General features: G+C 45.2%; 1 protein-coding gene across 2 annotated transcripts in view; it reads right to left on the reverse strand.

Moving 5' to 3' along the window:
* Nucleotides 1-17,394, reverse strand: part of MYRIP (myosin VIIA and Rab interacting protein) — a 262,226-nt gene that overhangs the window by 197,612 nt on the left and 47,220 nt on the right. The window contains exon 1 of one of the 2 annotated variants that reach the window (XM_068404758.1): nt 2,865-2,933. The exons of the other annotated variant lie outside the window; for it this stretch is intronic. The gene's annotated coding sequence lies outside the window, so the exon portion shown is untranslated. Of the gene's footprint in view, nt 1-2,864; nt 2,934-17,394 lie in introns of those variants that run through there. 2 annotated transcript variants of the gene reach the window in all.

Consider the following 17,394-nt stretch of genomic DNA (forward strand, 5'->3'; position numbering starts at 1 on the left):
TGCATAAATATATTAAAAAAATCTCCATGTCAAGTACCGAACAATTGAAAAGTGTTCTATCCTAGAAGGCATTATCAAGGTTCTTCACCTAGTGGAAGGGGATATTTTGCCAACAGAAGTGAAAGGGGAATGCAAAGGGATAAGCTAAGAAGATTTAGGATCCCTGTAGCCCCCAGACACAGCTTTATTTGTGAAGTGAGGTTCTCTGAATGCAAGACAGTAAGGATAAGGATGAATTCTTGATAAGGCACAAGACAAATATATAGGGTTTTACCAGCTGCATAAATAATAAATGTAAAATTCCTTCAGTCTGTTGAGAAAGTCTAGTTCAGGGGCAGGACATTTGCACCAGCTTCTCTGGTCAGCTCTAGTACCCAAACATCCTTTCCTACTTACAGAGAAAATTATAAAGGACCAGGTACACACGCTCGTGGAAGGTGATATCGCAAATCTAGGACAAATCTGGGGCTCAGGGAAGGGCAAAAGAGAAATGACATATTAGCTATATTGTTGGACTGTGTTTGATTGTTAATGGAGGGACCTATTCTCCTAATCTTCCCTGGAGCATCCAGTACTGTAGACCATAAAAAATACAAAATCATGCTGCTCTCTTCAACTTTTTCTTAATGTTTGGTATGATTTGCATTTTAAAATAAATGCAATCAGACCCAGACACTTTGCAGTGCATCCTACAGACACCATGGGAAGGAGAGAAAGAACTCCACATTGGATATGTCCGTCACACCCTTTTCTATAAGAAAATGAGCAGAGACTGTGCAATGAGAACGGTATCTGAATCTGTACCAGGGATATGACATTTGAAACAGTCACACCACCAAGGTGAGCCTTAGCCAACCTCATCACTCTCTGGGTGTGAATACTTTGGTAGCTCTTCTCCTAACTTCCCATACCTTGTCTTGCAGGGCCTGAATGTGCAAATTATTCTGCCTCTCCCTGCCTATACTGTACCAAAGGTATTATGGATGAGAGCGATAATTTCAAGGTGTCTTCTACAGCCCACACCCAGGGCTAAACAATAACAGTTTTTCTCTCACCCAACGTCCCTTTCCCAACCAAGGAAGGAAATTGGGAAAAAGAGGGAGACTCATGGGTTAAAACTGAACAGATTTAATAAAATAAAACAATATAAATGCTAACACAAAACACACAAAAGCATACTTAGCTACAGGGTTGCAGCAGGTTGTCCAGTAATAACAATCGTCAGCAATGAGGAAAAAAGGGAGGCCAGAAGAGAGCAAAACCAGCCCCCTCTCCCCCCCCAAGCCCTCCCTTTTATAGTGAACTTGATTGTTAATGATACAGAACACACCTGGGTGTACACCTGGGGCAGCTGCCCTGCATTTACCTGCTGATGGCCCTGATCACCACGGCTGGCCACACACGGAAACCAAATCCCAATGAAACCAGGACACAAGGCAGAAATAATTTCTTCAGGAAATATGGGCCAATTGCTTTCCAAAATGTTTATGCGACTACATTCATTGTTTTGCTTATTATTATGTTTTATTATTTTGAAGATTTTTGAAAGGTGTTGTGGCATTACACCTTACACACCCATTCAGAAGATTAACTTGCTCGAGTTGCAACAAGTATTTCATATGTGCAAATAGTTTCTTTTTACGTAGCCGAATATCCAAGTGTAGTTTTCAGGTACTGACTACTAAAACTCTGCTTCTCAAATTAAATCATCCTTTTTTCCCCTGTCAGGACAGGAAAATCTAACATATACCTACTATTCATTAGCTTTTAATAAATGGAATAATAAAGGACATCAGCAAAGAACCCAGCAGCAAATGGAACAACTGTTCTTGTATTTAACTATGGAGATAAAGTAGATTTTTTCCCACAATAAATCTTCATGAAAACCACTAATTTATGTCTTTGGCCTGCTTTCTCCCTCTACTGGTCTGAAATAGAATCTTTCCTATAGGAAATTTCAAGACCTGCCATATTAAAATTTGACCTTTGTATTCATAATACAGTAAAGAAAACACGATGCTCCTGGGGCTCGTTCTCTGCGGCACTAATGAATCACGTGCTGCTGTAGTCCATGGACAAGGACAACAGACATCGTCAGTGATGTGGCCATTTTTATGCTGTTTCTTCTTAATATACCTCCTCTCTGCAGGGATTTGAGCTTGAATACTCATGTGATAGCATGAGAGTTAATCACAAATCCATGATTAATGTGTCATCCTGAACATCATTCAAGGGATGAGTGCGAGTTACTGTTTGAAGTCTGCTTTCTGCTAAGCAAAATGGAACACACGAACGGAAAAACGTGCGGGACAATTGCCTTTTTAAACACATTGTAATGGCAAGAACAGCACAAAGTCTCTGAGGCTGGGAGTTTCTTGCTCATGAGAAGGCAGCCTGGATGAAGGCTGCATTCAAATGATGTTCCCACTGTGTCATGTTTCTCTCTCCGTGGGCAGCCTTGAGCTAGCTCAAGGAATTGGTCTGGCCAAAATCTGCCTTCCTCTATACCTCTTGAAAAGCTATTTTTTTAGCCAGCAGATTGCACTTCAAGTCAGCTTAACGTAAGAGTGAATCACAGCCTGATCACAGTTCTGACATCTCCAGGTTCTCTATTTTTCCTTAATACAGCCTTAATTTGACTTACCACGTTTCCTGTGCTCTCCTTCCAGAAGGAGCTGATCACTCTGTCCCTGGTTTATCTTTACTTTGCACCTAAAAGGTGTCCTTTAACCTACAGCGCCAACACACAGGAGAGTGTGCTGGCCCTGAAGCCCTGCTGCGTGCTCTGATGGATCAGGCAAATGTGTGTACCCGTGGGATGCAGGGGTAGGGGGCCGGTACAGATCATGCTCAGATCAACATACCTTGGACATTCATCTTCCTTGTGATCCCTTCCTCCAACCGACGGAAGAAATATTGATTTTCAGCATGACTCATTGACAAGTTTTTACCTCACCGTTTGCCACGGATGAAGGTTTCAGTTACGGTCTTCCTCAGCCTACAGGAAGAAAACCAGATGATCTTCAGAGGCTGGCGTAGGTGGCTGCTGCACCCCAGCAAGTAGCCACTCCACGGCACTGGGATGCTGAGGTTTGTATTCCTGGAGCAGGAATCCACTGCATTTGCACAAGCAGAGGATCAGGGAGAGCGGAGACACAGGGGAAGTTTCCCAGGTCTGGGCACATCATGGAGCTGTTTGCATGGAGAGCCCAGATTAATTTCTGCACTGCAGGTTGCTTTGCTTTTACCGGTGCAACCTCAGCAAACCCAGTTATTCAGGGCCTGTATAATTAATGGCTTCCCCCCACCCCCAGCCTGGCAGCCTGCAGCTTTGAGTGCAGAAGAGGGGAAAAAAAAAAAGACATTACCAAAAGTAAATGTAAAAAATCCCAGTTTATAAGCACCATTAGGCTTGATGGCAATGTCAAATGTTTGCGGAGGAGCTCAGAGAAAAGGAAGAGAAGAGGAGCAGATACTTGACAGTGTGTGAAAGTATATAACCTTGCTGTCAAAGGAGAAAAGACAGTTAAGATAGAAGAAAGAAGCCAAGCTCAGCGTCAAGGATGGCTGAGCAAGTGTTTAAAGCTAATCACTATTTGGAAAGGTAACCAGGAGCTGCGAGGCAGGAAAAAAACAGAGGAGGCCAAACCATGTGAGCAAGAAAAGGATAGAAATACTCTGGAAGAAACCCACACGCAGCAGAACTAGGTAGTAGGAGAGCAGGTCTTAATGGCAACATTTCTCACACTCTAATTTGCGAGGAGGCTTCCTGGCTTCTAAGTACACATGAATGAGCAAAGGTATGAAGGGTGCCCATCTCCAGGTTAGACTCTTGTCAGATGCCACTGATACTGAGGCATGTACGAGAGGGGCCAGCCCGTGCCACCGTGCTGGGGCACACACGTCTGGCCAGGACCACCACAGCTTGCGCAGCCTGTTATTTCTCCCTTTATCTGCAGTACTTGATGCACAGCCCCTGTGCGGCAAGACTGGGGTGTGCAGCCTTCCTCCGGGAGAGCAGAGGAGGCAGGCGCAGGCTGGGGCTGCACCAAGGAGCTGGGGGATTTTATAGCCCAGGCCCTGCACTCCTGAATGGAAGTTTCTGTTGCTGCATTAAAGATAACTAATTGAACCTGAAGGGCAGACACCACATCCCCTGGCCTCAGCCGGGCCACAATCTCGCCTCCCAGCTCTAGGGTAAAATGTGCTCATGCTAAGGCCGTCTGGGTTGAGTCAAAAATCAGTGTTTGAGAGTTTATTTGAAAACCGTTACAGACTTCTGTGTTCTTTCTCACTACTTGGTTTGATGACGGCAGTGACACGTCCTAACGAAGTGCCCAGGGTGTAAAAGGAGATATTTAGCTTCCTGTTCCCTCCAATGCATTTGATCACGTGTCGTCCATCTCTACATGCCAGGATGAAATGGGTGGGCAAGAAAGCAAGAGGAGCAGGCTCTGCTTCCCCCCAATCCCTCCAAATGGAGCAGTGTCTCAGAAGGGGCACAGACGTGACTTTGCCATGCGACAGGGTGGGAGAGGATTGCAGTGGGTGCCAAATCCTGCTTTATCCCCCCAGTCAGGACAAGGCTCTGATTTCTCCGCAAGCGCTGGCTGCGTTAAAGCTGCTGGTTGTGCTCGTGTGCCCCCTGTGGTGCTTAAACAGAGCAACTGGGCACCGTCTGCACAGAGATTATGAGAAAAACACCCCCTGCCCCGGGTACGTGTACACCCAGCGGGCCTGACTGGGAGCCAGCTGGGAGAGGGGAAGGGAAATGCCACCAGAGCCGGCTGTGCCCGGGGAAGGGACGCGCTGTGACCGGGCAGGGACACGCTGAGGGTGTCTGTGGCAGCGAGAGGAGCTGCAAGCTGCCAAGCCAGGGGAACAGGAGTTGTGAGCACAGCTCAGATGGGTCCCAAAATGCAGCCCTGGCACGCGATAAAACGTATCCAGAGCCTCCTGCTTGGCTGCCATTTGCTCATTTCTCTTCATCCAATTAAAGACATTTAATCCCACCGGTTTAATACCCTGTTTGATTTCCGAGGGCTGGAAGGACCCACGTCCTCTCACCGACTTCACTTGTGAACACCATTTGGTACCTTCACCCCACATGTGGCTTCTGTAGGCACTTTGAACGCTGGCAGTGTCACCACATGATTTACTGTATGTATTTAACTAGGGTGGCGAGGCGCACTGCTAGGTGACTGTCAAAGCACGAGGATTTCATGGTTTGGGATCATTATCTAATCCTCTCCTCCAACATAGCAAAAAAAAAAAAATCATACAGCGTTTGCCTTAATCACTCACACAGTTTCCTGACATATTTGCAGTAGAAAAATTAACGCATCATCAGTTAGTGCATATCAATTTGATGTATGACAGATTAAGATCTGCAAACACAGTGGGGATGTGTTCGTGTTTGGCTGGGCATCTTCCCCTTTCAAATCATCCTTCTAAGCTTCCTGGAAACTACTATAATATACACAAGTCTCATTTTTTTTTGTCTCCCTCCTTAAAATATTAGGAACAGTGCACAATATTGCAAACTCTTTAACCAATCAAACACACAATTAACAAGAAATTTATGTGTTTTGTCTGCAATTTCCCTCAGCAGCAGCTTTAGTGGAGACTATTGCACCGTCTTGGCTTGGTTAGAAAGATCAGATTTGCCAAGACAGTTGCAATTAATTGAAAGTTGTTCCTATTACCTCTAAAGGTTGCTGAACAGGAATTATACACTCAGCACTGCCTACCAAAAAAAGGCATTCACAATTATAAGAAGATGATATCCAAACCACTTAAATAAGTTTTTATCATGAGTTAGCAGAAGGCTGTACAAGGCCAATTAAATTTCTTATTGGCATTAAGACAGAGACAACTGTGGTGATAGGAATTCAATAGCATTATATTTAGATACTTATTTTGCAGTGAAAATACATCAGTGGAAAAGGGAAAATACTCCAGTCACCAAGTACTCAACTAATGCATCCTAAAAATGAGAAATACACCCAGGAAATTTACTTTAAAAATACACAGTGGACTCGAATTCTTTGCAGTCACCAGTGGATTACACTGTAAAGGGAATTTTGATTTCAGCACCTTCACCCTAGGCTACAAAATAAGAGCTAGTTGCCTGACGAACTCCAGCCTGCCCATGGATTGCAGAGACCAGCAGCAATATTCTTCAGGGAACTTTGTTAGTCCTGCAGCAATTTACCCAGCACTGATGCTGGCCTGCCTGCACCCCAGCCCCAGATACGGGTTTGCTTTAATGGATCTCAAGTGTTTATGTTACTTTTGTGAAGTAGTGGGCATAGCAGGCCTGATCCTCACCCATGGATAGGTCCAGGGCATCAGTGGAGTTGGCCTGGCTTAAGTAAGAGGAGATGTCTTCTACTTTGGTGCACCACACAGTCCTAGAAGAAAGAGAAGCTCCCTCACCTGCCTCATGTTAAAAATGAATCACATCTCCAGCAGGAGAACAGCAGATAACATCTAGAAGAGGAAATGAATTATTCCTATTATTAATGCTCAGAAAAAATAATATTTCTGTAGAGATTTTGAGAACATGTACAAAGACACTCAAGATGTGCCTGCACTAACTGTAATAGAAAGCCTCCCTCCCACCCTCAACTACCAGAAATTAAATGACAAGTCCAACAAAATATTCAGAGAAATGCAATTATCACCAGGAAAAAAAAAAAAAAAGAAAAGAAAAAAAGATTCCTCTCCAAACAGTGATAAATCCATTCTGCTATAACAGGGCAGGGAATCCTTTCGACTTTGGAAACTTACACATCAGCTGGGAACAAAGCAAATTAACGCAGTGACCGCAACCCAGTCATCTTCTATTTACAGGACGAAACACTTCACATTATTTTTGCTCAGAGCCATTTACTGTCTAGAAGAAACAGCAACATTGCACACCACAAGCCAGTACCATAAAGAATATGGAAAAGGAAATAAAATTACGCCATGTCTGGCTGAAGCCAGTGCTATTGATTCATTTTGCACAAGCGCTAAGAACAGAAACCCTTTCTAGCAACAACTCCTAGCTGAAATGCCTTCAACAGCATGTTTTTTCCTAGCTACATCTGACTCTTGCTTTGCACTGTTCCTTGATAAACTTCTTGTTACTCACGGGCATTTCAGTAACCAAATATTACTGAACATACTTTCCCTAAAATTGTGACAATAAATTCCCAGTTTAATCTGTTATGTCGTTTATTTTTGCTGCAGGAACACACGTCGCTTTTATCTCTCTCCCAAGTCACACCTTTATAAATCTCCCTTTCCCTCCGTTGCTCCTTCGGAGAAGCTTAACCCCGCACAGGTGGTGTGTTTCCTGCAGGAGCACTGTTCTGCTGCTTGTTCAGTTGTGGTTGATTCAATCTAAGTCGAGACCTTTTTCTTAGGAGGAGATTTTCAGTCCCTCCAAAACCAAGCCCAGAGCACAGGGTACAGCGTCTCTCACCACGCTGCTGTCCCCACCGTTCCCCTCTGTTCCTCTTTGTGTGGAGGCATCGAGGGGGTGGGTTTGCACGGTTTTCCCCCACTGAAGTCCCCTTCTAGCCTCTTCATCAGAGCGCCCTTTGGTCCCCAAGCAGGACCTGCCTCTCACCTACTCTTTCCATCCCTGTCGAGCAGGCAGGCATTCTCCAGCATTTAAATTTCTCAGCTAATAGGTCCCAAGGAGTGATCACCACAGAGTCAGGCAAACCGCCTCTCCTCTGGGGCCTCCACCTCTGCATTTCTCCAGGAGCAAGGTTTGTAATGATGCACTGGCAAAGTTCCTCATACAGATGTTACTTTGCTGCTAGGGTACATGAGATAAGCATGTTCTTGGTGAAGCGACCTGTCAGTCTTAAACCATTTAGATTAAATGGACATGGTTGCCCTCTCTGAAACACATGGGCAAATAAAGCTCCAGGGGAAAAAAAAGAAAAAAAGAACAGCCTTGTGCCAACGCTTGAGGGGCTGGGGAGCATCTTATCACCTGGGATTCCTCCAGGCACACAGAAGCCCAAAGGAAGCCCCTTTCAAAACCACTGCATTGCTGCCACCCTAAGCGACTAGCAAGTCAGGGTGAGAATGGAGAAGGGCACTTCATCTGTGGTATCAGGAGGCGTTTTCTCAACCTCTTGGTCTCTGCTTTCCCTTTTCCTCAAGAAGTGATGAATGAGGAGGTCAGAGGCCCAGGGCACAGAAGGCGCTCCCTGCCCAAGTGATGTTCCCAAACCCTTGAATATTTTCCCTGGCATTGGGAAAACTCCTACTACTGCTAGATGGTTTGATGCTTTAAGTTTTACTCTGGTTATCGACGGCCATTTAACTTTGCGTATCCCAAAATTACAGGTGCTTTTACTGGAAGGATGCTGTAATCCCATAAGCCTCTTCCTGTGTGTTTAGTGGTCATTAAAAGTGCTTTGCTACCACCCCTGCCTGCCCTATGTGGAGCAGAGGCAGAGCACAGGTAGCAGCAGTGAGAGCTTGCTCGTCCTGCCTGCCACCTGCCCACCTCCATGGGGACACCTCTGGCTTCAACAGGGGTATTTCAGCTCCCGTGTCCATTTAACAGCGGCAGACACCAAACCAAAAGGTGAAGCTGAGCGATGCTAATCCGGGCCTTGGTAGTCAATAAAGTTGTACCACAGCCGTATCGTCGCACACGTGCAACATTTCTCGTACAACGCCTACTTCCAGTAAGTACTTCATAATATCTGGATGTTGTGCTGCCTGTTCTTCTTGGAAGAAAAGTGGCTGCATATCAAAATTAAATAGCAGACTAGGTTTGAAAAAGCTAAGCAAAGGACTTGGGTAGAAAATGGGGTGTTTTGCAGTAGTTTTTTCCTGGGTTATGTTTCAAAGCAGTTTTTACTTTAAGATAAATAGAAAGCATAATTTCCCATTTTGGCAGTGTAGGTTCTCAAGAATGCTACATTTGCTATTTTAAGTGCTGAAAAATTAAGCTGTTTCCCTTAAATCTGGTGATTTTTAGCAAAACTTAAAAATTCGTGCTGCTTTGAACTTCAAATGTAATATTTGCTTCATAAAAAAGCAGAAGAGCAGGTGGCCCTGGCCTGGCCAGAGCTCAGACAAGCCCAGGGTCCTGTCTGACCGTGGCTGCTAGCGGATGCTAGAGAGAAAACATCTGTTGAGCCACAAGAGCTCAAATCAGCTGTTTAAAAGGACCAATAACGTTTAAATATCTGATTTTTCTAAAGGGTTATAATGAAGGGGTTGACATCAAACATGCTATTGTAACACAACAGCATCACGGAGGAAGTAACAATGGAAAAACAGCATATCTGAGCCTGGTGCAACCAGCAAATGCTTTAAAATCAAGCCTAGACTGAGGTTCAGATACAGTTATGACATCTTTGTAGATTGCTTGCCAAATAAATATAATATTATGCATGCTTCAAGTCAACCTTACTCCTCTAAACAGGTACCCCCCAGCATGCTGCACAGTCTGACTCAGTGGGACCACTCACAGGCTTGAAATGACAGGCGTTGCAAAGTGACAGAGATGCTCAGCATGGTTTGACTTGGATTTCGTGTCTGTCCTTCCCTCCTGCTGTCTCTTAGGTCCATGAAGAAAGTTGCACTTTTGGTTTGCAACAGCAGAAAAAAGAATGAAATGTTGCTTTGCGTTTCTGTGATCTAATGGAAATGTTGTATAAATTCGAACTCTAAAACTAGCTCTGGAAAACCTGCAATTATATTCCTGTTAAGCAAAATGCTCCAAATGAAATTTTCTACCTGGAAGCTTTAATGAAGGAATAAAGAAATCACTGAAATATCACATTAATATAAACTTAACACATAGTGGCTGAGGATGTTAAAACACTCCCTAGGAGACAGAAAAAGGAAAGCCTTACAGTTTGGGGAAGAGCAGGACAGTAAAGACTGACCCATTCACGTCATTCCTCTTTTCTAGTTTATTCTAACATCTCCTAGAATTTAAAAAGATGTGAAAAGTCTTTATTCAAAGGTAGAATAAAAAGCCAAAACCTTTTCTGAAGCTGGCTTTCCTCAGATGGGCAGATTAGAAGTTTTGAGATGTTGAATCTTTAAAGTTGGATGTTTCTGCTTCTTTTTTATCGTGGACTTAACCTATACCTCCCCACAGATTTGATGCAGTTCTTCAGTAATGACTGCTTATAAAGTACTAAAAAAATCTTTGTACAAAGTCTTTAAAGTGAAACCTGTCCAATAGCAGTAGGCAATCGCTATAATACTTTTCAGAAACAGGTGATTATTTTTTAGAAAATTTAATTTCATCTCATAGCTTTATATAAAATGTCACCATTTGCCCAACCCGAATTCCCACACTGCATAACGAACTGTGTTCCTGGGACAGGCTGGGCTAGTCAGCCTAGACAAAATTTTAATATGGCAAAAACTAAACACTAGAAACACATTTTAATAAGGCACTTGCTTAATTATCTGTATTATATTTAGGATGCATACTTTACCTATGTAAGGACTACGTTTAAATCTGTGTTTAGATTTTTCTGACCCCGCTAAGATCTGATCACCTTTAGCAATATAATACTTCAAGAAAACAATATTGTCAGTTCCTTTTAGCCAGTAGTGAAGTCAGAGTGGATGGCCAACCCTTGAAACTTTGGTTTGCTTTTCACACAGCATAAGAAGTGGGAAGTTGTGAGGCTTTTCCTGGTCTTGAAAGAGCTGGTTCCTCTCCAGGTACTTGCCTAATGATCTGTGAATCATTAATAAATCAACTGGGACACACAGCAATACTGCTGAAGAGCAGAGCTCTTTCTTATGACTTGGCAAGGCTGGTGTAAACACCAGATGGATCAAAAATAACAATAATTGGAAGAAAAGCAGTATCTTCTTCCACTGGTCCCCCACAATCTTTTTTTCTGTCTCACACACACGCACACTTTTCCAGTCACACGCTGAGTGCTGCTCTGGGTAGGGCTCTGGAGCACCAAGCGCTTCCCATGAAATGTACCCAGTAATTTGCTCTGTCATGATTCTTCCTTCACTGGCTCCAGTTAAGAGAGGGTGGTTTTATTTAGCTGGGTTGCATGGAGCTGCTACCCTTTCCAGTGAGTGCCTGTTACTGGTACAACACGTGGGATGGGCTACAAACCAGCGGTGGAAATCCTTACAACACTGGGAACGTGAACTGGCTCTGCCATGCCCTGGCTCACCGACCCTGCACCCGCTCCCCAGCTCCTCTGGCAAAGTCAGCCTGGAGGGGCAAAGCTATTCTAATTGTCCTAAATAGCAAATCCTCTTCCAACCTGTCTATTTTTATAAATGTCACTTTTTCTGTATGGCTGAACTTTTCCTCTCCCGAGTTTTCTGTCTGACTTGCATGGGCAGAAATGAAGACCAGGATTTGGAGGATGGCAATGCAGGAGCTCTGGGGTGACACACGCTGTGGAAACGCAGCGCAGCCACTCTGTTCAGGCTCCTGATTACAGGGCTGGACTGTGAGTATGTCTGGCAGAACAATATGAGTGGATGGCACAATCAAAGCCTGAGAGAAACTGGTGCAAACTGGCACATTAAATTGTTAAGCATCCTTTACAAAAGCTCACAGATCAGTTTATTGCAGGACCAGCCTGCTGACTGACAGAAATTTATCAAAACAGTGATTAAACACACACAAACAAAACAAGCCACATGATTTTTTTTTTGTTGTTTTTCTTAATGAAAAAATCTCTCCAAGCATCTACAGGCTCAAGTGGCACTTGAATGTTTCCCATTAGGATTTAAACTGATGGAGCTGCTCAAAGCCTGTGGGTCACTGTACAGAGAGCTCATTTCAGCTGCATCTCCTGAGAGTCCTCTGGCATGCCCACGACCCAAAGAGAGCATCCGTGCATGGCACAGGGAGCACATCCAGTTTCAGCAGGCATCTGCACCCAACAGAGCTATACCCAGAAGTCCTGACCATACAGGCCATACAGGGCAGTAGATCAGCACGTGGGTACACCAGTGGTGTTAATTTTGTGGACTAACCCTTGCTACCTGGCTGGTCTGTGTCCCAGCTGCCCTCCGAGGCTATGGAAGAGGTGATCACAGCGTTACTGCCCTTTTGGTCCACTGAAGGCCATTTCCCCTGCAGTTAGAGAGGAGAAGTAGAGCAGACTTTTTACTGCTTCAGCCCAGAGATAATAAACACACAGGCTAGCCGATTCAATACTTTTAAGTGCTTTGTGTTTTTAATTTAACACAAATGACCCTTTAGTTCCTCTTCATCCCCACTACAGTAACAACCAGCTCCAAGCAGCGCATGAAATATGCCTTTTCTCAAGCTGTGCTAAAACAGTTAAAAAACCATCACTGCTCAGGTAGTGATTTTGGTCAACACCATGTTGGTATTTCCCTTGAGGATCAAGATAAACACATTTTCTAACAATTCCCCTAAGAAACTTCATGCAGCGAAGCTATTCCTTAGTGAGCAGCTTATCGAGTAGTCCTGTGGCTTTTGTGCAGAAAATTAAGATACACAGAAACTCTGCTTTTAATTGGCTCTGTGTAATAAAACTTGTGATGCTGGGGTCTTGGACTATTCTTTCTATGCTTTCAGGCTCCCACCACCACACACTGAAAGGTGCTCCCTGTTTCCACCTTCCCACTGTCATTTTCAAAGATATTATCTTAATTTTGTTTTCCAAACCAGAGGGTACCATGAGAATAACAGCTTGTTTAGCTTTCACAGTGGCCCACAGTGTAAGTGACAGATTAGAGGAGAACAAATATATCCAAAGGCGTTTTTCTGATAAGTCGATCTCGTAAGTTTACCAGATTCTGAGGTCTCTTTTCCCTAAGGTGCCGAAGGGAGTTAAATGTTGATTTCCAGCTCCCCTGGCTGCATGCCCAAAGCCCTGGGCCGTTCGTATGCCAGCAGTTCTGCAAATCAAGTATTTTATTTCCTTTGCCTTGATGTCAAGTGCCTGAAAACAAACAGCTTCTTTCTGGGAAGAACAGTGTGTTTTGTTGGACACAGCCACGCATTTTTTTCCACTTTCATTTCAGTGAAATCCTCTCACTTGCGTCCAAGTTTCAAAGCTGGGTTTGATCCAGGTGGAATTTCCTATTGGCTTTGTTTTGCCTTTTACCAAGGTAACCCCTCGCACAGCCACCCCCTCCCTTGGTATCTGGGTACCTTATTGTTTCTTCTATCCTTTTCTTCTTTCCTTGGAGCTGCTCACCACTGCAACCAGCCACAAAGCTGCCAGAACAAGGCTGAAGGAGACAGAGACAAATGCCTTTTCCTCTTATTAAAAGGCTGTCCTGTCAGAAGAGGACTTCGCTAAAACAGGCACTTTTCTAAACAGCCACTCCGAACTAAAGGGAAAACCTCGGTGTGCAGGTTTTTTGTGTGTGTGCTGCAACTGAGCAAGCCGAGGGCAGCCCCTGGCAGCCTCTGCAGCTGGAGCAGCCAGCTCCGGGCCAGCACCCTGCGGGCAGAGGCAGCTCAGATGCCCCACAGTGCCAGGACTCCTGCCCACCGGTGCTGGGGCTGCCCCCGCTGCAGGCACCCAGGAGCTCAGCTACAGTCACCTTACAGGAGTGACAAATCCTTCTTGCTGGAATATTTGCAAACACTCCCCTTTGGGCTACAGTAGACATAAACAACCAGGAATAACCTCTGGCTTTTGCGTAAGGTTGAAACCAGGCAGACATCAAAATGCTAACACACATTTCTATAAAGAGGCTTCAGATCATCCTAAATACGCAGGTTTCCAAATTATAAAGTTTTCCTTTTTCTCATTTCAAAAAAAAAAAGCGCCACACACAAATAATTCAACAACTTCTCAAAAGAAGACATCAAAAGTAAAATACAATTGCCATTAAGAAGCTGCTATTGGTGTGCCACCATTCCCAGTATACCCCAGTCACCAACCTGTCAGTCACCCAAGCTCAGCCTGCACCAACCAGCCCCGAAGGCTGGCAGACAGCGTTTAGTACAGGCAGGTTTGGCATTCAGGCTGTAGTGCCTGTGGCTCAGATTTCTTGACAATTTCCTTTAAAACACATTTAAAAAAAATAACTTCTAAATGTGGTAAATTTCAACCATCCTGGCTAAAATTTTCCAGACAGCTTGCCTGCAGGAAAGGAGGGCAGGTTTCAGCTGACATTTCTCATCTGTTCCCCTGCGTGATGCTAGGGGGAAATGGGTTGGTCTGTCTGCTATACTACAAGTTTTAGTATTTCTTGCTTTAGAGTAATGAAGGGGCAGAGCAGAGACAGCGAGCACCTCGCAGAGGCACTCAGAGGTAAGGCAGTAAAAACACGTCCTTGCACGTGGTGCGTTAGCATGCCTGATGGGTGTCTTGTGTGATGCTCCCCAATTGTGCAACCCCACTTTATAATAAAATACAATGTCATGCAGTTTATTAACAAATCCGAGCAGCAAAGTATATCCTGTAATTACACTTCAGACTCTGTGCATACATTTCTTTCCTTTCCTCACAGCCCAGAGCTGTTCTCATTTTTTAATGCAAATGCTTTATGCTGCTGGCCAGTGACACATTCTCTTATCCTGTTTTTCTAAGAGGAGGAGGTATGAAATGGTCTTATCTGTCTGTGAGTCTGTCTGTGAGTGCCCACATAATTACTTTTAATCCAAAGGACAATTTCAACCACATCTCAGGGAGGAGGAGATGCCTCAAAGCCTCTGAAAATGTGTGGATGGGTGGAAGGGAGAGGGGCAGCAGAGTACGCTCAGCAAAGGATGGAGGGGATCCATCGGACACGTGGCCAGCACATTGGCTCCAGGGCTGGGTGTGTACAGAAAATGTTAACTCAGGACCCACATTCTGCCTGCCCGTAGGAACCAGGGGGCCGTGAGACCGGAGGGTCACCGGCTCCAGCCCTCTGCAAATGTCAGCCACCCCGTACGGGGCGCCCAGTGCAGCCAGTCCCACAGCACTCCCAGGTACACCATCCCCTCCTGCACGTCTCTGATGCACGTCCTCACAGCCTGATAAATAATTTAAGTATAAAAAACAGCTTAAAAAGGCACAGTGCTGGGGGGGCAATATTATTTTTGCTCAGTTTAGCAGTCGGCTGTGTCGAAGCACGGAGGGAGCAGCTAACTGGCACCTCCGAAACCCAAGTGCGTTGTGTCCTGCAACTCACCTTTACCTCCAAGACTGGCGACAAAGGATGTTTCCTGCTTGCTCTGCATGGGCAATTCACACCACAGGCCTGGATGAGGTGCAAATCAACATCCCAGAGAAGATAACATGCAAACACATTTCTGGTTTTGTTATGCTACGTCGGCCTTGCAGCTCCTAAACCAAAAAATCATACTAAAATTAACTTTTGGCTGTGTGCTCCAAACGTCCTCTCCCTCGCTGTGCTGGTATTTTGCTGTCACAGAACGTTCCTAAGCCAGAGAAACCTTCAAATGATTGAAGAAATGACTCGAAAAGACTGTTTCAGGGTTTGGAAATGGGCTATGTTGCAGAATATTCCATATCAGGTCCAGATTATTAATCTGTGCCATCCCAAATTGCAACATTACTTTTCAGAGAGATGATTAATTTTTAAATTCTTATTTGGATTAAATCAATACAATTAACCTCTATTGCTCAAGTACTGGAACATTATTTTTTGGTATTTCTGGAGAGTACCAAGCGAATTTTCTTTTGCTAGATATTGGCAACAATTTAAAAAGTTGAAAATACTGAATTTATAAATTCTCTCTCTGTTTTTTGTTTTGTTTTGCTTTGTTTTCAATATTGTCCCTTCCGTTTCTGCTGTGAATCTGCACCTTTGAAAAGTTAAGATACCGAATCTGCATCTCTGTCGAAAATAGGTATTCTTTTTTTATTCCTTCCGTACCTGAAGTACAAATAGCTTTAGGATCACAGAAAATCGGCATGTATTTCATCCCATACACGTACAAAGACTGGCAAAGCGGATGAGATGCAATTGCACTGCAGCTTTGCTAGCTGAGCTGGTAAAGGAACTGCTGTCTGTAGCTCGGGCAGCACAGCGAGCGCTGCCCGCTCAGGTCACAGCATCCTGGGATCCTGGGAGGCAGGAAGGGACCACCAGAGGTTATCAAGTCCAACCTCCTGCCCAAAGCAGGATCAACCATGGGATGACGCCAGGTGGCTCAGGGCTTTTAGCTGGTCAGGTCCTGAAAGCCTCCAAGGATGGAGATGGCACGACCTCTCTGGATAGCCTACTCCAGTGCTGAGGTGGCAATTTCTGCTACTGCAGGACTTGTGTCAGTCACCTGCAGCTCCTTCTCAGCTGTTCCCCACCTCATCACCCCTGAAGCAGGGAGAGGTCCTGTTTCTGACCCACAATTTCTTGGCAGCTCACCTTCAGTCTAGCAGCCAACAGCTTCTGGGGCCTGCCCTGGATTTCTGCTAACAGGAGGCAGGAACCGGTAACCTGACCAGCTCCCTACCAATCTGAGCCACTCTTTCCTACTGAGGGCCAAAAATAGGTCTGCCATCACAGAGAGAGATGTACCAGCTCTCTCCCAGGTAACTCAAATTCCAGGTCTGATGTTACAATAGGTGTTTTCTGTTCTTCCCCATCTGTCTCACCTACTTTGAGGTGCCGAGACTAAGTTCTCAGTTCATATTTAACAGTCGCCAGGCTTGAGTTCACAGTTAAATCTATCCTTGCTACAAATCAAAGTGCATTCAGGCAGTCTGGTGGCTGGGTTTTAACTACATAGAATCTTCTCTGCCCTCCTGGTGCCAGGTGAGCTGGGGAAGAGAGCTGGGAAAGGCCCTCCTTGGTGTCCTTCTCCTCTCCTCGAACTGAGCCGTGGTCTTTTCCTTCATACCCGTGGGATAGTGGAGCTTCTTCCCTATAGAGACGAGTCCTATGACATGGCCATACTCTGAAATCCTTGCCTACAAGCGAAGCCTCATGGGATCACGAGAAGGTTTGATGGCTTTCCCCATCACTGGTCCATTGCGTCTTACCCGCTGAGCGTGAGGACCAGGATTTCTCCCAGCCCTGCCACGACTCAGCCAACAGCGTGTATTTACGCCCCGCCGCCCCGGAGCCCAGCGGGATGGCAGCTGCCAGGCACCAGACAAGAGCCCTCCCACACGGCCACTTCCCAGATGTGTTACCAAAGCCTGCCCACGCGCTTCACTAGGGAGCCAGTTTTCACCTCCGCACCCCTTATCTCAGAGCAGAAAAGCGACGTCACCCTGTGACGTGACATGAAATACTCAGCTCAAGCAGAGCCTCCGTCTCAGTTGCTTACGTCTGCTGAGGTGGCAGCCTGAATTAGAGAAACTGCAAAATACTTGTTCAGCATTAAACCAGAATGCTGCATCAGAGTGGGCAAGTCAGCCCCCCCCCAGCTCAGAAGGGGATGTGCTTACCTCCCTGCCTCTCCTCTGGGGCCAAAACAGGGGTTGCTGC

This window comes from Nyctibius grandis, chromosome 7 (assembly GCF_013368605.1).
Source record: "Nyctibius grandis isolate bNycGra1 chromosome 7, bNycGra1.pri, whole genome shotgun sequence".
Lineage (NCBI taxonomy): Eukaryota > Metazoa > Chordata > Aves > Nyctibiiformes > Nyctibiidae > Nyctibius > Nyctibius grandis.